The 23,113-nt window shown below is 43.0% G+C and overlaps 1 protein-coding gene across 1 annotated transcript in view; it reads left to right on the top strand.

The window, feature by feature from the left end:
• caln1 (calneuron 1) overlaps positions 1-23,113 on the top strand; it is a 346,229-nt gene that overhangs the window by 1,139 nt on the left and 321,977 nt on the right. The gene's annotated exons all lie outside the window — the stretch shown is intronic.

The following is a 23,113-nucleotide window of genomic DNA, read 5'->3' as shown; positions in this document are numbered from 1 at the left end:
GTATATATAAAATATGCACAGCTAACCAAAAAGATAGCTTTGATAACAGCTAATGAGATAACTGAAAAGTTCTTTTATAAAGTTAAACTGATAAACCACCCAAACATTTATTGGAAGCTACAGCTAACTGATAACGATAACTTTCAGTAAACTACTAACAAGCTGATTTTGAGTTTTAACACCACGATCGCTTCTGATAGCATCAAAGGCGACCGCAGACCCAAACAGTGAGTCAGCATTTCTGTCTTTGTGTGCCCTGCCCACTGCTGGAAGCTCCTATTTACTACATATTTTGCAGCAATGAAGCAGTTGAGAAGAGCTAAACTCAACTCTAAACACACACAAAATAAACCATTATTCCCTAACAGATGACAGGTTATAGCAATGCCACCGTGAGGCAGAGGTCTTGGAAAATAAAGCGGTTTTGATTTAAAATCAAATGAATCTGGATAGAATAACTCCATTAATGTCAGTTCTGTCATTTGTAGAAAGTTAAAATATAACACATCTTTTAATTTTAAATAATGCACTAATTCAGAAGTTTTGTAACAAACACAGACAGATGCCAAAGGGATTATGGGTAAATGAGCCTCCACTAACACTGATTGGTTGCCTCATTCATTCTATGTAAAAACCAACATGTTAATGTGACGTGACATATTGGTATTTACATATAAATGTGCTTTTGTAAAATATGCCATTTTATTCATCTATTAAAAAAAAAAAAAAAAAAAAGCCATTTGCAAAAGCCAAACGTCAAGTTGTGATTTAGAACCGGGGCCAAAATGCATAGAACACTGCCATCTACTGGTGCCCAGACGCTCAGACCCTTCCCTATAATCATTTGTGTACCAGTATTTTTCTGTGCGCCAGAGAGTTGCTGAGGTTTAACCAACAGAATCCACAATGACAGTTGTCAATGAACATTAGGATTATGTGATATCTCGATACTTAGGGCGAATACTGCCATGAACACTAATGGTCAGTAGATGGCAGTAGAGACCGTAGAGCAAGCAGGAAGTGAATGCAACTCACAGTGATTTCAATTGAAAATAATAGACACACCTGAGCTTCTTCTGGCTTTTTTACACAAAACAAACAATAACAACATCTATAAATCTAGAGAATATATTCACAAGAATTTTAGGCACAATATACAAAGAGTTTGATGCTGTTGTCCATGTGGAGCCTGATCAGAGCGTCTCAAATGCATTTCCCCTGTCATAACTATACTGAGATTACCCATAATGCACCTGGACACAGCATGTCCACAATAAAACCTTCAGAATTAGTGCAATACTTTAAAACTAAAACATATAGCTGATATTTTCACTTTATAAAACTTCAGAAGTGACGTTAATTTAAATAACATGTCCGAAATTAGTTTGGTTAAAATTTTAACCATAAGTTAAAACTATGTGCCTCTGGATGACTTGGGTCATATTGCCAGTGAGTCAGTATGGTATCAAGAGCAATTATCTTGTGACCAGTTCTCCTCTGACTGCAGAGGATAGAGCGGTTTTTCCTGAAACCAGCTCTATCCTCTGTTTACAGAGAATAGAGCTGTTTATCTGCTACAAAACAGGTACATTTAACATTTAACAGGTAAGTGCTAAAATATTTGATATCAGACTTAACAAAGGTTTTTAACTGTTAAAGCTTTATTCACTTCACCTGCAAAAACGATCTAAAAATTATCGGACCAAAATTTATCAGAAGATAATTGGTCCGATGATGATTTTCAAAGTTATCTGTAAAGCTAATCCGATAATAAAAACATTAGCTTTGATAATTATATGTGTGTGTATGTATGTATGTATGTGTATATATACGAGGTCTGTTAGAAAAGTATCCGACCTTATTATTTTTTCCAAAAACCATATGGATTTGAATCACGTGTGATTACATCAGACATGCTTGAACCTTCGTGGGCATGCGAGAGTTTTTTCACGCCTGTTGGTTACATCATTCGCCTGTGGGCAGTCTTTGAGTGAGGAGTGGCCCACCCTCTCGTCGTTTTTTTCATTGTTTAGGAATGGCTCAGAGACTGCTGCTTTGTTTGATAAAAAATTTTTCAAAAACTGTAAGGCACAACTGAGTGGACACCATTCGATAAATTCAGCTGGTTTTCGGTGAAAATTTTAACGGCTGATGAGAGATTTTGGTGTGTAAGTGTCGCTTTAAGGATGGCCTGACGGCGATCTGCACTCCGAGGTGGCGTTGTCTCCCTGTTTCAAGCTGAAAACATCCTAATTTAAGGCTCTGTTCACCCAGGTCGTCGTCAGAGAACAGAGAAGTTTCAGAAGAGGTCGGCATGAGGAGTTTATGCGGACATTCCACTATTAAAGGAGATTTTGTAATGAAAGAACGTGCGGGCAGATTCGCGAGTCGGGCCGGACCCGACCGCAGGGGGTTGCGACAGGAAAAACACCTCCATTGGAAACCTTAACAGACAAGTTGGAACATGCCCAGCTGTTAAACAATTTCTCAGATACTCACTTGTTGAAAGCCATCAAAAGCCGCCTGAATTTTACAAATGGTTTTCAACACGGAGGTGTTTTTCCTGAGGCGGCGCAGACGGATTTGTGGCGTCGTCACGGAACCGACTCGGCAAATTTGCCCGCACGTTCTTTCATTACAAAATCTCCTTTAACAGTGGAATGTCCGCATAAACTCCTCATGCCGACTTCTCCTGAAACTTCTCTGTTCTCTGACGACGTCCTGGGTGAACAGAGCCTTAAATTAGGATGTTTTCAGCTCGAAACAGCCAGACGGACGCCACCTCCGACCGCGCCACGCCGATCTGCTTTGTGAGCTGTCCTTAAAGCGAAAGAAACTCCACAACCTCTCATCAGCCGTTAAACTTTTCACCGAAAACCAGCAGAATTTCTTGAATAGTGTCCACCCGGATATCCCTCACAGGTCCTGAAAAAAGTTTGATAAAGCAACGCGCGCTGTCTCCAGCAGCGTCTCAGACAAAGGATTTCAGCCGAGAGGGCTGGACCAGTGCTCACTCAAAGCCTGCCCACAGGCGAATGATGTCACCGACACGCGTGAAAAAACTCACACATGCGCACGAGGGTTCAAGCATGTCTGGTGTAATCGCACGTGATTCAAATCCATATAGTTGTTTTTATAAAACTGTCAGTTTCTTTTCCAATAGACCTCGTGTATATATATATGTGTATATACACAACCCCTGGCAAAAATTATGGAATCACCGGCCTCGGAGGACGTTCATTCAATTGTTTAATTTTGTAGAAAAAAAGCAGATCACAGACATGACACAAAACTAAAGTAATTTCAAATGGCAACTTTCTGGCTTTAAGAAACACTATAAGAAATCAGGAAAAATTGTGTTAAAAAAATGTTAAAATATTAATGTAGCATTGGACTGACAGGACTGATTTAATGAGACAGAGGTGGAGTTACAGCAGTCAGCTGGTTTGACTACAGAAAGATCATAGGAGGAGCTCGAGAATGTCAAAGGTGAATAAAGATCAGCAATAAAACACCGAAGCTGTAAGGTGTAGTATTATTTATTTATGGACGGACGGTGCAGGTGCATGTACATCACCATACAATGAAGTAAACAGCCTGTTGTAGTATTGAGGTATAAAGATGTATTGAGATAGCTTTAGCTTGTCATTGGAACACGATGATCCTGTCAACAAATGTTGGATTTTCATAGCGGCTAAACAGCTCATTGCGTCATGTAAGCCACAGGACTTTTGAAGCACAGAATGTTTCATTGCAGCTATCGGGCATCAGTATTAGGCATTTGATAGTATATGGAATATTTTTGCAGGGGGGGAAAAAAAGCCTTTTTGTTCCTCACTACCACAAACTCGGGGTTCGTAAGCATCCTTGAAAACATGGAAATTTCCAGTCATGGAAGTGACCTTGAAACTGATTAAACTCTCCAAATATTTTAGCAATAATCTTTGTCTTTGAATTTTAAATATTTTTTAAAATTTGTTTTGCCCTCACTTAGATTGTCAAGTAAACGTCTCTGTGTATTTTGTTTGAAACTCAGCTGACTGTTGGTGATGTGATATATGACAGGTCTGCTGTCACAACAGCAAATTGTGTTTTAATGTGGATAAATTGTCTTCATAAAACTGTGTAGGCCTATGCGTCAGTGTGCATTGATGACACATTACCTGTTCACATCATTTAGTAGGTATGTGAATCGTTCAACAACTCACGATTCAATTCGATTCCGATTCTTGGGGTGACGATTCGATACAGAATCGATTTTCGATTCAAAGAGCTCTGAGAAATAGTTATATTACTTAAAAAATGTTTATGTTTAAGAAAATGCAGCTTTACAAGGTTAATCAAGTGATTCTAGATGTAAATTTACTTATCTGCTTTGCTCGTTCAGAGTTGGCTGGCAAAAAACGCTCTCAAAAGCGCCGTCCCTGAATATCTGAAAATGGCTGTGCATCGATGCTACCCATCCAACCTGCTGGAGCTTGAGAGGTGCTGCAAAGATTAATGGACAGAGCTGCCCAACGATAGGTGCACAGAGCTTGTGGCATCATATTCAAGAGGACTTGAGGCTGTAGTTGCTGCCAAAGGTCACCAAAGTATTGAGCAAAAGCTGTGAATACTTATGTACATGTGATTTTAGTTTTTTATTTTGAATAAATTTTACTCCATTTTGTAACAAGGCTGTAACATAAAATGTGGAAAAAGTGAAGCGCTGTGAATACTTTCTGTATGCGCCGTATGTGAGAATGTGTAATTGAAAATGTGCAGATTATAAACATAGATTTTTAAAAAATCAGTATAACAAAGCATGCCAGGGCTGTTAAGGACTAACAAGATGTCACACAACCTTAATGGATGGTTAGTGGTGATTGATGGAGCTATCGCCTGTAATTTACCTGAGATACTTCATCATCAAGCCTGCATCTTTCCTAAAGGTGGTTTAAAAAGGAGGTGCAATGAAATTATGACCCCTTTGTGAGCAACTGCTATCTTGATATGTATGGGTGGCGCCAGGGGGCACCCCCTAAATCAGTCATAGCACTCCCAAGAAAATAGTTCCTTATTTATTATTTTAATTTCATTTCATCCCATGTTTTAAAGCCCTTGTCTACACTGAAAGTGATCTGCTATACAATCTTTTTCTATCATTTTTAAAAAGTGTTCCATTCAAGAAATATCTCTGTTCTCACAGATCCAGTGAAACTGCTTGAAAATGCTGTAGTACATATGCCAGGCCTGTATGTAGCGCTGTACCACTTCTACAAAAAATGGAGAAGAAGACGGGCTAATTAATATAGCAATGGATGCTAAAACTTTACAATGCGGTACACAGATTAAATAGTCTTTTAATCTGACCTGTTGCCTGGATTCATCATCACAGATGAAAACTGTTTTCCACATGACATCTTGCTTTGGCAGATGACGTCTGGAAATGTGTTAATTCCTTATGATGGAAGTTAAGGGTTTTTTTTAAGTCTCTTTTTTTTTTTATAAGAGTTTTTAAAGAAGTCCCTCAGTGTCTGTCTGCTCTGGGTGAGTTTCTCAGTCTAAGCTGGAGGAAACCAGCACTTTGTTCCATCACCAAGAAGAAGAAGAAAAAAAGCTAAATTAGACTGTTAAATGACACAGTTAACATGTTAGAGGCAGGGCGATGACATCATCCTTTCAGTTGTCCACAGTAAGACACTTCTGCCGTTTTCATATTCATGTGATTAGATAAATATTCCACTCATAAAAGAAAATAAGCATTCATCAACAAAACTGATTGTTTTACACAAAATGAGTGTAACGTGTTGTCCAATGATATCACGTTCGATGATGTCATGATGACGTCGTACTGCAGGGAGTGTAGTTTCAAGTTGCTGAAATGGTTTGGTTTTTGCTGCCTGAATATCCACGAGTGGAACTGGAAAGAAGTGAAAAAGAACTACCTGAGGAACAGCAGAAGGCACAAACAAACCAGTGACCCGGTGTCACTCCTGACAACCCCCAGAGAACACGGCCTCAGACAGGAACCAAATCATTGATGCTTTTGCTCTTAATCACAACAGACACATTGTGCTGTTATTAGGACATCAATGGCAGGTGAAAGATTTTCTCTCTGCTGGCTGTTGGCATTTTTTCCTGAGGTTGTAGGCTACATGTGGAGGTCTGTGAATATTTGTATTGAACAGTAGTTTAGGTTTGTGTGTGTGATTTTGGTCATTGTGTATGTCAGTGACTGTCACAGATCAGAATGGGGCTGTTCGTCCTCTTGAGATATCCCATAATCCCTTGCACGCCAGAAAGTCCCTGCAGTCTAAACAACATGGAGAAATCACATGATGACAATTGCAAATGAACATTATGCTACCAAAATGCATTTTTTTTTATGTTTTTCATCACGTTAATAAGAGACTGCGTGCATGAGACCCTGACGACTTGCTAAAACAAATATTCCGTGTCTGCTACGTTTAATCTACGTGGAACTTCATAAACACAAACCGAACTTTATAATCTTAATCTTATATATATTACTCTGGAACAAACGGGACAGTGTTGTCAAGGACAATAAGCAGGGTGTTAAAGAGCAAACTTCACTTTCCCCCAGAATTCCATTTGAAAATAAAGGAGAAACAGCCTGAGATTCTCGCATGTTTACATAAAACAAACACAACATCTATAAACCCAGATAATATATTCACGAGAGTGTTTGGCACAATATACAAAGAGTTTTATGTTGCGATGTTAATGCTGTTGTCCGTGTGACCGTCTCAATGTTATTGACATCTCGCAAAGCAGCAAACTTTCTGAAATTTTGTGAGATTTTTCAGGATTTGAAACCTCAAAAGGGTGAATATGTGCGTGCGTCCGTGAATGTGTCAGAGGTCCTTTTTTCATAGCACCCTCATCAAAATACCAAGCTCCCCCATAGCACCTGCAGAAAAAAATCTCTGGAGTCACCACTGTTGATATGTCAGGGAAACCCCTGGAAAATGGCTTGGAAAGGTCCTAGAATATGATTGCTTAAAAACAGTTGGATCCTGGAAACTGTTTTGAGAACATGAACTAAAATGCCTCCTTTTAGGCCCAAAAGACCTGGGACCATATCCACGAAGCATCCTAAGGCTAGAAGTAGCTTTTAGTGATGTCATTCTAAGGAAAACCTTTGAATTCCTCGAATTTTTAGAGATTTCTTAGAATTTCTCCTTCGTAAGTTAAAAGTTCTTCACAAAGCATCTTAGGCCTTAAGAGAGCTCTGAATGTGCCAAAGTGTTAAGAGGAGAGAGGAGGACTTTTAAGAAGCCTAAGGATGTCTTAAACAGAGAAGATCACAGAAAGACAGAGAGGAAGGAGAAACAGTCTCTGTGTGTTGAATGACAGTGATTAATAACACGCTACCAGCTTGATGGTGAGGGATAATGTTTGTGGTTGACCTCATCAGGAAGGAGCTTACTTACCAGCGTAGCAACAAAATGAGATGCAGGTCATCACAACTGTATCCGGAGACTGGAAAAATGTAAATTGCATGTACATGCTATAACATTCATACAATTATTAATATCAATTTTAGCGATGTCAGCAGCCAGAGCCTCACTCACCTGTTTGAGGAGAACTTCGCTTGTGTGCTGCAATCTGGCGTACCAGTGCTTCTCACACTTCTCGCTTGTGAGGACAAGGAGAGGGATAATGTGCTTCCAAGTCTGTATCTTCCCTTGTTGCGTGATCCCAGGACCCAAATCAGAATCAAAATAGCCTTTATTCGCCAAGTATCTTCAAAGATTTCAAGGAATTTGACTCCAGTTTGAACTGTACTCTCTCTATGCAAGCATGTATAAATTAACACTAAATAATTCACAATAAAAATGTGAAAAAAAAATTTCCTCTTAAAACACTTTTATTCTCCTCCACGAGCTGTGCCAACAGCAGACACTGCTCTTCTGTCCAGCTTGACTTTCTGGTTCTATTTTTATTCTTTTTATTCATTGTTTTGGTTATTATGCCAAATCGAACCACTTTTTATAAGGACGTCAGCAATCACAGGAAATGCTGACAGACGAGTCTGCATCCACCATTAATATCAAATACATTAAGTAGTAAAATTACCAGCATGGAGAGTAAATCTAACAATAAGCTAATCAATACAATGTTTGGCATGTGAATGAGGTATGTTCAAACATTTTGAAGCTGTGTAACAATTCATTTATCCGTCCATCCATCCATTTTCTTCCGCTTTATCCGGAGTCGGGTCGCGGGGGCAGCAGCTCAAGCAAAGCCGCCCAGACCTCCCGATCCACACACACCTCCCCCAGCTCCTCCGCGGGAACCCCAAGGCGTTCCCAAGCCAGCCGAGAGATGTAATCCTTTCAGCATGTCCTTGGTCTTCCCCGGGGCCTCCTCCCAATGGGACGTGCCCGGAACACCTCTCCAGTGAGGCGTCCAGGGGGCATCCGGAAAAGATGCCCGAGCTACCTCAACTGACTCCTTTCGACGTGGAGGAGCAGCGGCTCGACTCCAGGCTCCTCCCGAGTGACCGAGCTCCTCACCCTATCTCTAAGGGAGCGCCCAGCCACCCTGCGGAGGAAACTCATCTCGGCCGCTCGTACCCGCGATCTTGTTCTTTCGGTCATGAGCCAAATCTCATGACCATAGGTGAGGATCTGAACGTAGATCGATCGGTAAATCGAGAGCTTTGCCCCCCTACTCAGCTGTCTCTTCACCATGACGGTCCGATACTGCGACCGCATCACTGCAGATGCTGCACCGATCCGTCTATCGATCTCACGCTCCATCCGTCCCTCACTTGTGAACAAGACCCCGAGATACTTAAACTCCTCCACTTGAGGCAAGGACACTCCACCGACCTGAAGAGGGCAAAGCACCTTTTTCCGGTCGAGAACCATGGCCTCGGATTTGGAGGTGCTGATTTTCATCCCGGACGCCTCACACTCGGCTGCAAACCGCCCCAGTGCACGCTGAAGGTCCTGATTTGACGAAGCCAACAGAACCGCATTGTCCGCAAACAGCAGAGACGAGATTCTGTGGTTCCCAAACCAGACCTCCTCTACACCCTGGCTGCGCCTAGAAATTCTGTCCATAAAAATAATGAACAGAACCGGTGACAAAGGGCAGCCCTGGCGGAGGCCAACGTACACTGGAAACAGGTTTGACTTACTACCGGCAATGCGAACCAAGCTCCTGCTGCGGTCGTACAGGGACCGGATAGCCCTTAGCAAAGGACCCTGGACCCTGTACTCCCGGAGCACTCCCCACAGGGTGCCCCGAGGGACATGGTCGAACGCCTTCTCCAGATCCACAAAACACATGTGGACTGGTTGGGCGAACTCCCATGAACCCTCGAGCACCCGATGGAGCGTGTAGAGCTGGTCCAGTGTGCTGCGACCAGGACGAAAACCACACTGCTCCTCCTGAATCCGAGGTTCAATCATCGGTCAAATTCTCCTCTCCAGTACTCTGGAATAGACCTTACTGGGGAGGCTGAGGAGTGTGATCCCCCTATAGTTGGAACACACCCTCCGGTCCCCCTTCTTAAACAGAGGGACCACCACCCCGGTCTGCCAATCCAGAGGCACTGTCCCCGATCGCCACGCGATGTTGCAGAGGCGTGTCAGCCAAGACAATCCCACAACATCCAGAAACTTAAGGTACTCAGGACGGATTTCATCCACCCCAGGAGCCTTGCCACCGAGGAGCTTTCTAACCACCTCGGTGACTTCTGCCTGGGTAATGGATGAGTGCTTCTGGGTCCCCAGTCTCTGCCTCCTCTTCGGAAGACGTGACGATGGGATTGAGGAGATCCTCGAAGTACTCCTTCCACCGCCCAACAACATCCCCAGTCAGGGTCAACAGTGCCGGTGGGGAGCTGCTTCCGCCTCCTGAGGCGTCGGACGGTTTGCCAGAATCTCTTCGAGGCCGACTGATAGTCCTCCTCCATAGCCTCCCCGAACTCCTCCCAGACCCGAGTTTTTGCCTCTGCGACCGCACGGGCTGCGGCACGCTTGGCCTGCTGGTACCTGTCAGCTGCCTCTGGGGTCCCACCTACCAACAAAGATAAGTAGGACTCCTTCTTCAGCTTGACGGCATCCCTTACTTCCGTTGTCCACCACCGGGTTCGGGGATTGCCGCCGCGACAGGCACCAGAGACCTTGCGACCACAGCTACGAGCGGCCGCATCAACACTGGAGGTGGAGAACATGGTCCACACGGACTCCATGTCTCCAACCTCCCCCGGGATCTGGGAGAAGCTCTCCCGGAGGTGGGAGTTAAAGACCTCCCTGACAGAGGGTTCCGCCAGTCGTTCCCAGCAGACCCTCACGATACGTTTGGGCCTGCCAGATCTGACCAGCTTCATCCCCTCCCAGCAGATCCAACTCATCGGTTGACAGCTCTGCCCCTCTCTTTACTCGAGTGTCTGAGACACGTGGCAGAAGGTCAGATGATACGACTACAAAGTCGATCATGGACCTCCGGCTCAGGGTGTCCTGGTGCCACGTGCACTTATGACCACCCTTGTACTTGAACATGGTGTTCGTGATGGACAAACTGTGACTAGCACAGAAGTCCAACAACTGAACACCACTCGGGTTCAGATCGGGGAGGCCGTGCTTCCCGATCACCCCCCTCCAGGTCTCATTGTCGCCGCCCACGTGGGCGTTGAAATCCCCCAGGAGAACAATGGAGTCCCCAGTCGGAGCGCTATCTAGTACCCCTCCCAGGGACTCCAGGAAGGTCGGGTACTCTGCACTGTCGCTCGGCCCGTAGGCCGAGACAACGGTGAGAGACCTGTCCCCGACCCGAAGGCGTAGGGACACGACCCTCTCGTTCACCGGAGTGAACTCCAACACATGGCGACTGAGCTGGGGAGCAATAAGCAATGCAACCCCAGCTCTCCGCCTCACCCCATGGGCAACGCCAGAAAAATGAAGCGTCCAGCCCCTCTCCAGGAGTTGGCTACCAGAGCCCATGCTGTGCGTGGAGGTGAGCCCGACTATCTCTAGTCGGTATCTCTCAACCTCCCACACAAGCTCAGGCTCCTTGCCCCCTAGCGAGGTGATATTCCACGTCCCAACAGCCAGGGGCTGTGAGCATGGACCGGGCCGCCAGGCCACCCGCCTTCGACCGCCACCCAATCCTCTCTGCACCCGACCCCCATGGCCCCTTCTGCAGGTGGTGAACCCACAGGAGGGCGGGCCCACGTTGCTCCTTCGGGCTGAGCCCGGCCGGGCCCCATGGGCTAAGGCCCGACCACCAGGCGCTCGTGCGCGAGCCCCAACCCCAGGCCTGGCTCCAGCGTGGGATCCCGGCTCCGCCATACCGGGCGACATCTCGGTCCTTGATCTTTCACTGGTCATGGAGGTTCTGAGCTGCCCTTAGTCTGACCCGTCACCTAGGACCTGTTTGCCTTGGGAGACCCTACAGGGAGCGCAAAGCCCCCGACAACATAGCTCCTAGGATTATCCGGGTACGCAAACTCCCCCACCATGATAAGGTGGCAGCTAGAGGGGGAGACAATTCATTTAATCTTGCTAAATTTCATCATCATGACACTAAATTATTTTCATGATTGCACATTTCTTAATACAGCTCAGGTTATATGATCGGTTGATGTTACTGTCCGTTCATAACTCAGAGCATGGAGCACATTTTTTTTTCTTTCTCTTTTTGACACAACCAATCACAGCTCTTAGAAGACTGCATCATACCTAGCAATGGAGTCAACCCCGTCTCCTCACAATGATAGGAATTTCTGTCGACTCCTTGCTCAGAGTTGCTCTTACGCTGCGTTTACACATAGGCAGGACGCGTTACGAATGTCATATTTGTGTCATTCTTGGTACATTCCTGACATTCTTAACGTGTCTTAATGCATTTGAATAGGTTTCTTAATAGTGCCTGTTGGTATGTGATAGTTGTGATTTTCGTGTAGCATGTTTTTGGCTGTCAAAAAATCTGCCACGAATGTCATGCACCACCCTCATTTCGCTTCATGTCGTGGAGGTCACAACTGAGCGTATTGATCCGTCTTGATTAGTGGTGATCCTTAATAGAGCGTGACATGCGCACAATTAAACCTTGCTGCACCGCATTCAATTTCATTGCTGCAGTATGCTGAAGGACAATGACACCAAGTCGGATAAAAGTATTGTTCCAATGCTCCTCAGCGCACTCCTGCCAGTGTTCCACCTGATATGAGACGAGAGTTGCGTGGAGCCACACATTTGGCTCTCTCTCTCTCCTCCTCCTCTCTGCGCCACTCCATGACAGAGAGCCCAACTAAGCATGCAGTCACAAAGTTCTTCTGCTGTGGATTTTGAGGAGCAAACTGGAGCGATCTGAATTGTTCAGCTGACGGTTGGATGATTACTGGTGTGTGTGTGTGTGTGTGTGGAGACAATTCGCCTCATTTACGTGTGACAGAACTTAACAATGCACTGTTCCGCTCAACAGAGCGGAACAACGCGGAACATTTTTCTTGACCGTGCGTAATGGTTCCTGATAATTCACCAGCAACACGTGCCATTAATCGTAACACGTAACAGGTTGCAGCAGTTCCTGAGGACACCTGACACCTCTGCCTTAAATCATCACATTCGTGATCAGCGGCCAAGAATGTGTACGTCGTGGCATTCGTGACTTGTCATCGTTATGTGTGAACGCAGCATAAGACATCTCCTGGCTCACTCTTAGGCTAAGATTCCTTGCCAGGAATTTTTAGGCTAAATTAGGAGCTTTCTGAGAGGGCGTTCAGGTGCATCGTGGATATGGGCCCTTTTGTTCAAGTACTAGCCTTTTGAAATTTCCTGCGTCCACCCCTCCATAGAGCTGAGTGAAAATGATTTATTTAAAGCACCCCATTTCCCTCTTTGATGGGGAAAAAAAAATTAAATTTTCTGTAGCTGTAGGGGGTGAGTTCTGTTCTTTATACTTTTTTTTGCCACAGTAATCATTGTGCCACTACATCATACTGGAGGAATCGATCTCAAGAAATCAGGGTCTGCTGCTGAAGCTTAAAGTCACCGATCATTATTGTCTAATTGCTGCAGCCTGGTGTGTAACAGAGTGTAATGTGAGAAATTGCCATCTGGCCTCCTTGTCATGCTGAAAGATGTGGAAAAAGCTCTCCTCCTCTAATCAGGTTATACTTGTTTTGTTTCTTTACTTAAAAGGTTCATATATTCTGAAAAATCAGTTTTATGTGCCTTTTACAATTGTGTGCCAACAGTTACTGAGGCCACACAGTTTTGTTTGTGCATTGAGACATTCTGCTTCCGAAAAGACAAGGTGCAGAACTATACAAACAACTAATCCCCATATGATCAAAAATAAGGTCAGAAAGTGCATGTCAAAAAGACAAGAATTATGCTGTCATAATCAGACTCAGACTCACTTTTATTGTCACTCGGGTATTGCGAAGGTTTCCGTCCATCTGTGCTCAGCATAAGTCCAGTCCTACTACTGCCAGGGTCACAGCAAACATTCTTGGGATACAGACCCTGGACAAGTTCAAAGATGGCTAACCTGGACCTATTCTAAGAGGTATTTTAAGAGGGTAAAAAGTCACATTTGGCTTCTATTTAAATGGTGTAATCTCGCAAATGTTAGCATAATGATCTCGTGTTAGTGTGGTGACGTCACGTCTTGATGTTGCTAGCTGCTAATTTCGCTTAGTTTTTGGCTAGAAATGACATCTTTCTCATGTGTTATCAGCTAGCGAGAAATAAATATTTCTAAAACTGAAAACACGTTTTTTTTTGGAACTGAATAACACCTCTGGAGTGATATATAACACATTTAGCTTTGAGTTGGTGCATGTTAGCGTGCATGGTAACGTCCGCTAACTCAAAGCTAACTTCCTATGGAGTTAAATTTGTGTCATTAATACCTGTATATGCACAGAGGGTGATCTACAAATATTCCTTAAGTTACACATCTTCCGCTCTTGTCAAAAACTCATGTAGACATACACGCAAAGCCTCCTGTAGATGCCGTTAAAACGTAAATATTGTTTCTTTAACCTCAATGTTTAATATTCTTGAGTTAAAAGTTCATTGCTCTTTGAAAGGGTGCACTTGCATTTGTTACATTATGTAAATGCCATAAAACAATGTTGATAATATCATATCATTTTACGCTATTTTCTGAGGCCATATCATCCAGCAAATTTTGTTTTCATGATGGGAGTACTGTAAAATGCCCATTGGAGGTCACTATCTGCTGAAGCCAACAGATCCACATCATCCACAAAAAGCAACTCTGTAATTCACAGATGTCACGGAGCGGAACAGCTTCCAGTCCCTGACTACACCTTGATGTTCTGTACATGAACATTACAGGATTGGTGACAAGGGGGAGGCCTGCCAGCGTTCAACACCCATCAGGAACAGGTCTGATGTGATGCTGAGAGTGGTGACACAACTCCTACTTTGGTCTTATAGACACCAGTTTGTGTGTTGCAGAAGTTCCCTCACAGCGCACCCCCCCCCACCAACAGGACACTTCCAGGGACCTTTTCCAAGTTCACAGAAGACACGTAGACAGATTGGTTATACTGCTAAGCCCCTTCTAATGTCTGTGTGATGGTAAAGACCCTCAATGCTACCATCAAAAATTATTCTCTTTTTTTAATGCAATGCTACAGAAAAGTGACCACAATATCATGGACATGTAGAACCACCAATGAAGAAGTCCAACTAGAGATCAAATCAAGTCATCTGCTAACCCAGTTGAAAACTGAAAGCTTAGTTACTTTGGCTATAACCAGAGGCATCATTCTTTTGAGAAATCAATCCAAGAGGAGAAAGTAGACTAAATAAGATGGAGACCAGGAAGATGTTGGGAACAAGATATTGCAGACTGGTTGGAGATTAATGTGGTGGCAGCTGGAAGGCTTGTGCAAGACAGAACATACTAGAAAGAGTGCTCAGGTGGCTTCATCATGAGGGACATCTTTCATTATGCAGAATGGCCGCTTTAGAAACACACTGGTGGAATGAGTTGGTGTTGAGTCTTTACCTGTTCAGTTTGGAGACATTGTGTTTCCAATTTCAGCACATCGTCCTGCACGTCTTAAATGGGACATGCCATCATGGTGGCTCCCCAGTAAAATTGCATCTCCAAATCCTAGTTACCAGTACATTTGAATTTTATTTATTTTAAAAATGTGTAGTAGTTTTCTGGTCATTTCAGCCTGTGTGATTGGATATGAGCAGTTAAGATCAGCTTCACTTCGAAAGTGAACTGCATTATAACGGAGGATGTTGCTTATGTTAAGATGCTGAAGAAAAAAGCATCTTTTTCTTGTTGTTGTTTTTTTGGCACTATTGCCCTACAGTGTGCAGTGTAGTGGCCAAGTGGTTAATGCACTTGCTTTTGTAACAGAAGGCTACTGGTTCAACACCACCTGTTCTCATTCTCTGTGTAATGTGGAGCTGTGTCAGGAAGGGTATTTGGAGTAAATTTGTGCCAAATCAACTTGCACATCCATTTTGGATCTGCTGTGGCAACCTTAAAGGCCCCTTCACGCCTCGTGCAACTGTTGCCACAACCATTCGCCCACAGCACATGTGCATGCACTCTACATTTGCCTGCTGCTCGCGCCGGTAACCCATTTGAACGGTGGGCAAGATGAGGTCGCATTGTCAGCTGATTGTGTTCGCTGCATTCACACGGCATGTTGTGCCGTGGCACGATATGCTGCACGAAATCATCAGCCATGTCGCACTGTGGCCAAATGGCATGATCGAGGCAGCCTTCACACCAGCGGCCGAAAGTTGGCGAGTGCCATGCAAGTGCCCATTTGACCCCCTCTTGGCTGTGTCGGCCAAAGTCCAGGTGCCACGCACAAACATCCAACACCACTCGCGGGGCTCTTAGCAAACGTCAGGCTATTTGTGTAGCCAGCACGACAGTAGAGGGCAGGCGACCACATTTGAGCCAGCTGTGCGAATTGCCCCACAATATTTAAGTGCCCCATGAGTGTGCCGTTACCAAGCAAGACATATGTCATGCAAGTGTACCCCAATCGCAACACGTGGTGTGCGAGTTTGTCATGCCCCCCCAATGAACCAACATTATCAGGTGTGGCTGAAGTTGCCGGAGTGCAATCGCAGTGTGCATCTGGGCGGCTGTAATGTCCAACTGGAACAGCTGACTACTGTGTACTTGCAACTCAGCTGGAGAACACATATTGTACCATGAACAACACTCCATGCAATGCACATGTGTGGGTGGGCTCTCATGACATGCCGATAATTATGTACAGACAAGATCACATGGGGACCAGCCAGCCATCGAAGTGCGTTCAGCACAGTATGAACTTTATCAGCTGGCCAGCCAGGCTAAGGAACCTTCCACCACGTAAATTGTAGTCCACATGACAGACAGGAAGAGTGGAAAATATATAAAACACGGGAAAAGCATGAACTCATTCATGTGTGATCACTTTGAACATAGTGCTGTGGACTCACGGCATCTCTCATCTGATCGCCACCCAGTTGGAAATGACAGCAGCTCAGTGCATATGATATATTAAATTGAGCCAGGACAAATATATAAATAAATACTGTTGGGGAAAGTGTAGTGACACGGACCCACAACAGGGGGCGCAAATGAACGGTCAATAGATAAGCCAAAAGGTAACAATTTAATGTTGTGAATGTGCACAACGATGATACAGACAATCACAGAATCTGACAGCAGTCAATACACCAAGGTGACGTGTGGGCAGGCTCGAGGATAGAAGACGTCTGTCCTGATAAGAGCCGGAACCACACGATTTCCACCGCCACAGAACCCGGAGAATACTGGAGCCGCCAAGTCCCGAATTCCCAGGTGATCACCGTCCCCGACTGTCGGATCTGGTACTGCTGGCGAGGAGCACAAACAGTGAGATGTGGGTGTGTGCACACCCAGTAACAAAAACAGTCAGAAGGTGGAAAGTCACCTCCACCTCTAATCACACACACGTGCAGCTCCTGTCAAAGCACTTATCTGGTTTGGGTGTGAAGCGAAGCCGTCGCTGTTCACACCAAATGCCAATCCAGCAGATAAGGCACACCACAGGAAAACGGCTGCAAAAGAGTTCAGACTATTATTTAGTTTTAAGTCAGCAGAGAAATTGCCTTCACAGGTAGATGACATCTCGGCAGCAAGGTGGAGATGACATCCGGCTTTTATGGAGTGATGAAATGAAGGGTGACAGCTGTCATGAGTTGATGTGTGACAGCTGTCACTCAAGGTTGTGTCCGTGGCGGCAGCGCCCTCTCGTGCCTGAAGCCCGCAGTTCAGGCAGGGCGCAGGGCCAGCAGTACCTCCTCTTCTGGCGGCCCACACAACAAATACTACAATAGCTACATACATAATTACATAACAAATACATAAAATAATCACAGAACAAAGGAACAGAGAGGGACAGTTTGTTCTGTGAGCTGATCGCAAAGGTGGACATGTCTGTCACAGCAGCAGCTGTTGGGATCTGTGGACTCAAGTCACAGCTGGAGAAAACTTAGTGTTATGCAGGATATGACTTGACAATACTCCACCGTGAGGCGCATGCATGGGCATGCTGTCCTCATGTTGAAATACATAAAAACACATATCGCCTTTGCAATGGGCAGCAGCGACCACGTCAGCGTGCACATCGGCAGGCTGTGCCATGTGAAAAGAACTGTCTGATCATGTGTACACTTAGCTGGCGATCTGACTGTCACAGTACCCACGTCAGCTATGGTCCACATGACGCAGTGTCCTTTGACGTGCCGCTCGCTGGACATGTGGGGCTGGCTGGACAAGCGTGATCAGGTGTCCATATGAGAAGCTCCATGTGATCATGTGAACACTCAGCTGGCAATAGGACTGTCACGTCCACCATGTGAGTTATGGGCCATATGACGCAGTGTCCTTCGCACACCTGGACACATGGCGCTGGCTGACGTGTTCACGATATGAGCGTGCGGCTTCTTTCGTGGCAGTCCATTACCTTGTTTGCATCCATGACCATGGGTCATGTACAGAGGAACAGGAAGATGATACTTGTATTGTCCGCTCTTTAAAACAGGAATTAAATATTAGAAACTGCAGTTTTTTTTTAAAGTGAGGACAGATTCATGACCATTAACATGACTGTGTTACATTTAAACAGTACATTCATTGTTCCTATATTGTTCTGAATCGGTGCTTTGCATTATTGTGGGCTTCCATATATTTGTTGATTTTATGTACATATGTCCAGCATCTAATTGCTCCCCTGCTGTGGGAGCGCAATGTGTCACATGTTCCACGTGCTCACACTGTGTACGTGCACGCGCATGAGTGTGCATGAAACAGTCGCCGTGGTATCGTCACACCTGCCGGACCGTGGGTCCTTCCCGACAGCAATTGGAATTTTTTGCGCTTGCCCAATTTGTTTTTCGGCTGGTTTCTGTTTTTTTTTTTTTTTTTTCGCCCAACTTCGTGTTATGAGTGAAGGGGCCCCAAGCGAACAAACACACACTCTAGGGGGTGAATCTTTCAGTTTCTCATGATTTGATTCTGATTCAATTCAATATGATTATTTAATTCTAAATCAATTCAGTACATACAGCTGCTAATTTCATGATCTAGTCCAGTGTGCTAAAAAAGGTGCGTGATGGTATGACACACTACGGATGAGCGAGTACACCACTATCTGTATCTGTTCAACCATCTAAATTATCTGTACTCGTAGTGGGCGGGGTCTAAACTGGAAGTGGATGTGGTTTAACCCGAAATGGATGGGGCTTAAATCAGTACAGTATTTTAAGTCTGAAATTGATATGGATTGATCAGAAGTTGCTATCGTTATTGTTTATTTGAAAACTATTTACAGAACAGCCTCAAAATTGAAATCCAAATCAATGTTTTTGATCACAAAAGTAAGAGAACTATTTATAGAACAAGTTTTATCAACCCAGAACATGAATGTTCTTTAAGTGTGTGAATGAATGTTTACAGCCTCAGAATTGAGATTCAATGTTTTTGATCACAATAGTAAAGGAATTATTTTGCACAACATGTTTTTATAAACTCAGAACATGAATATTCTTAAGTGTATAAATGAATAACAGAACAGTCTCAGAATTGACATTCAATGTAGTAGGAAATTTTGAAGTACTAAGTATGCATGAACAAGAGTTGTCATACGCAAGACAACAACAACAACTCATCAAACTGTGATTTTTTTTTTCAATTATTTTTACTACCTAACTTTCTTGGTATTTTTTTCCACACAAAGTTAAACAATATTGATTAAGGTGTGTGTGTACTTGTGTCTGTGTGTGCATGACTGTCTGACTGTGTGAGAGAGAGAGAGGTTGTTCGACTGACCAATTTATTATTATGAACTGCAGTGAGAAAGTGTCAGATACTGCATGCAGCCATATTCAATAAAATATTAATATAGGCTACTTTGTGTGTTCAGCTGTATGTGTGTGTAAGTGGTCTGTAAGACCGTTTATTTTTTAATGATCTGTGTGAACTTGGTGATTCATGCAAACATTCAGTGGTGCCAAACAGGGAAATGTCAGCCTTGTTCACTGTATTCTTCTCAAAAGCGCTGCATTCAGTAGGAGCAAAGTTTTCCAACTGACTTTATATCACCCAACCAAACAAACGGTTAAAAAAAATAAATAAAAAACCCGACCGGAGTGGAGGCAGTGACTGACGTGACACAAGCAGTTTTCAGCTCTGTCTTGCCAAAACCAGTGCCTACGACTCGAAACAAGTTCACTAAGTACCTTTTTAAAATTCATACAAACCGAAAAAGAGGCGAGCTAAGAGAGCAGTGTGAGGTAGAATCAAGCCAAGCACAGAGATCCTGCGTGCGTGAATTTTCCTTCAGCACGAGCACAGATATTGATGAGTTTTACTCGGCTCATGCTCGTTAAAAATGCTTTATCTGTACCGGATACTCGTCTGAAACAAGTATCCGGCTCAACCCTATGACACACCAATTGTTTGCATCGTAAATCTGAAGCCATCATTTTCTGTGATGCTGTAGGGGTGCAGTTTTTTTTTTTTTTTTTTTAATGAAACTGATGATGGGCATTTGTTAAAGTGATGCATTGTGTGCTGGGCGGCTCAGGTGATGATGTGCTAAATGTGTTAAAGCATTTGTTGCGTTCCCGAAATGCTTGACCTTCATTTTGCACATCTTACATACAGATTTAGTCATATCAAGCTCCTTCTTATCAGGGACACTGTTGAATCCAAAGTGCACTCAAACGCTCGATTGTAATGTTGGCGGAGCAGGTTGAACTTCTTGCACTTACTGCTCTCTGTGCTAATGATGAGCCGAGGTAATTCAGTAAAGTAGCGCCAAGCCTTGGATGGAAGGGAGGGATGGGATGTGTGACAGCAACTCCATATTTATGACAGTGACGAAAAAGTGACTGAAAGGGAGACAGTGTTATTTTACAAATTGATTTTTGAAAGTTTTGAATCGTTAAGGATAAGAATCTCAATTCTGACCTGAATTGATTTTTTTTTTTTTTTTTTTTCCCCTTCCAACAACCCTAATACACACACACACAAATAACTAAATGGCGGTTGGGGGGGCAGCACTTACTTTACAGAAATGAATATGTCCTTTTCTGATGACGGTCAGAAGAAAATGCAGGTTGAACTTCTTGCACTTACTGCTCTCTATGCTAATGATGAGCCGAGATAATTCAGTAAAGTAGCAGAAGGCTTGGATGGAAGGGAGGGATGGGATGTGTGACAGCAACTCCATATTTATGACAGTGATGAGAAACTGACTGAAAGGGAGACAGTGTTATTTTACAAACTGATTTTTGAAAGTATTGAATCGTTAAGGATAATAATCTCGATTCTGACCTGAATAGATTTTTTTTTTTTTCTTTCCTTCCAACAACCCTAACACACACACATAAATAACTAAATGGTGGGGGGAGCAGTACTTAATTTACAGCAATTGATATGTTCTCTTCTGATGACAGGCATTAACTCATGGTTTCATTTATAAACACACTAATTCCGGACTGTTCATCAACATTAACCCTCTGGGGTCCGAGGGCATTTTTGGGACAGTTTACTCGCCTGGCATAAATGTTTTATTATTGCTGTTAAAAGCTCACCCTGCATCCCACAATCAAGTGGTATGTCTTTTTTTCAGGATAACCTGTACTTTCAGAATATATATGCTATAGACGTGTTTTATAAGTGTAATAAAGGTTTACAATCAGAAATAAGAAAGGAAAAAATAAAGCGGGACATAATTTTCACACACATTTATTCAAAACACACAAACTATAATAAACAACTATTTTGACACGTTATAAAGGTAGTTTGGGATCATGTACAACAGAATGTACAAAATAAAGGTTCTAACAATAAACACAAATGCACATTTTGAACAATTTTGATCCAATGACTAATTTCATATCTATTTGCTTTAAGACTCACTAAAATGTTGTTGACTTAGAAAACCTGTTAAGCCTACTTTTGGTACACAGAAAATTCACAAGAGGTATCGATAAGGGAATCGATAAGGAATCTGATTGATAAGCACAATGGCATTGATATTGATAAAGTCTATCCCCTAGTTGTTAGTGTTATAGATTTGTTGTGTTTTTATAGTTCAAGGAATGTAGTTAGTTTGGGGAAGAGTTATGTTGCGACCATGAGTGAAAAGGACATTGTGATTTACCTCTTCTGCCACTGTCTGGGATGCTGCATGTTGAAAATAAATGACTTTTTTTCCAGCAACACTGGCAGCTGACCTCACCCCTTCTGCTGGGGGAGGGCTGAGTTGCTTGTGGCAGCCTGGCTGTTGCAAACCACACAACACATGAATTAATGTTAGAGCTGAAACAATTAATCGAGTTAATCGATTAAAATCGATTATTAAAATAGTTGTCAACTAATTTAGTCATCGATTAATTGCTAAATAACTTTTACAGCAAATGTTTCATTTCTTTCATATAATCAACCGAGCTTTGTTTTGAATCTTGAACCAATGAAGTGGTTCGAGCTGAAACCCACTAAAACCCTAAAGAGCATATGTCTGTGAGGAATAATAACTGAGCTGTTATGGTCTTCTGAAACAGTTGATAGATGTAGTTTATGCTAACGCCGATGCTAACATGTTAGCATGTCTATGGCTTTTTCAGTGTTAAAGTTAGCATTAAGCTGTTGGCATTTCAGCATGTTTGTGCATTTGTTTTCTGTATAATAATTAATGGCTCAGCGTTTGTTGTCGTAAAAGAGTCAAATGTATTACAAATTATAATTTTTTTTATTTATTTTTATATATTAATAATAATAGCAACAACAATAATAATAGTAATAATAACTAATAATGCTACAATTCAATTTTAGAGAAAGAGACACGAGTCACATGTGTCATTGTGAAATGACCACATAGTTTACAAGTTATACAGATAATGTTGCGCATATGAGTCAGGCTACAGTTTTTGATTTAGGTTTTATGGTTAACTGGTTATGCTAATTGCTCATTTGCAGCAACAAAAATACCTCTTTTTTCACCATATATTTTATAACATTTATATGTTTCAATGTTGTTTTATGGCAACTCAGCACTTTGATAAAGCATTGCCATTTGAAATAATTATTTTTGTTCTTTATTGTAAACTGTTTTATTCTTTATTATTTTATATTTTAACAGCCAAGGGATATTTAACCATTTGTTGATTCTCAAGGTATTTTACGTTTTCAAATAAGGTTCTGTTATTAAAGTGATGGAAGGAGAGAAAAATTGTTTCCCTGGCACATTTTTAAAAAAGTCCCCGCTAATCTGATTAATCGTGTCGAAACCCCATCAGATTCATCGATGATCCAAATAATCGTTTGTTGCAGCCCTAATTAATGTTTGACTTTAGGATTTACAAACATTTTTGACCATTCGCCCCTTAACTACGCCAGCAAAGAAATGTTAGCGGACTGAAAATTAGTAGAGCGAAATTTAGTAGAAGCTAATTAATCCGCTGATGGTTTTCAAAGTTATCTGAAAAGCTAATCCGGTAATGAAAAACTTATCTTTGCTAATTGGCGGATTAGCGGAACTGTACCCACTACTGCACGTATCATACACGCAGCAGGCCGCAGATGGAACGCAACTGTA

The sequence above is a fragment of the Thalassophryne amazonica genome, chromosome 4, assembly GCF_902500255.1.
Source record: "Thalassophryne amazonica chromosome 4, fThaAma1.1, whole genome shotgun sequence".
Lineage (NCBI taxonomy): Eukaryota > Metazoa > Chordata > Actinopteri > Batrachoidiformes > Batrachoididae > Thalassophryne > Thalassophryne amazonica.
This window is presented reverse-complemented; position numbering and strand designations above follow the sequence as displayed.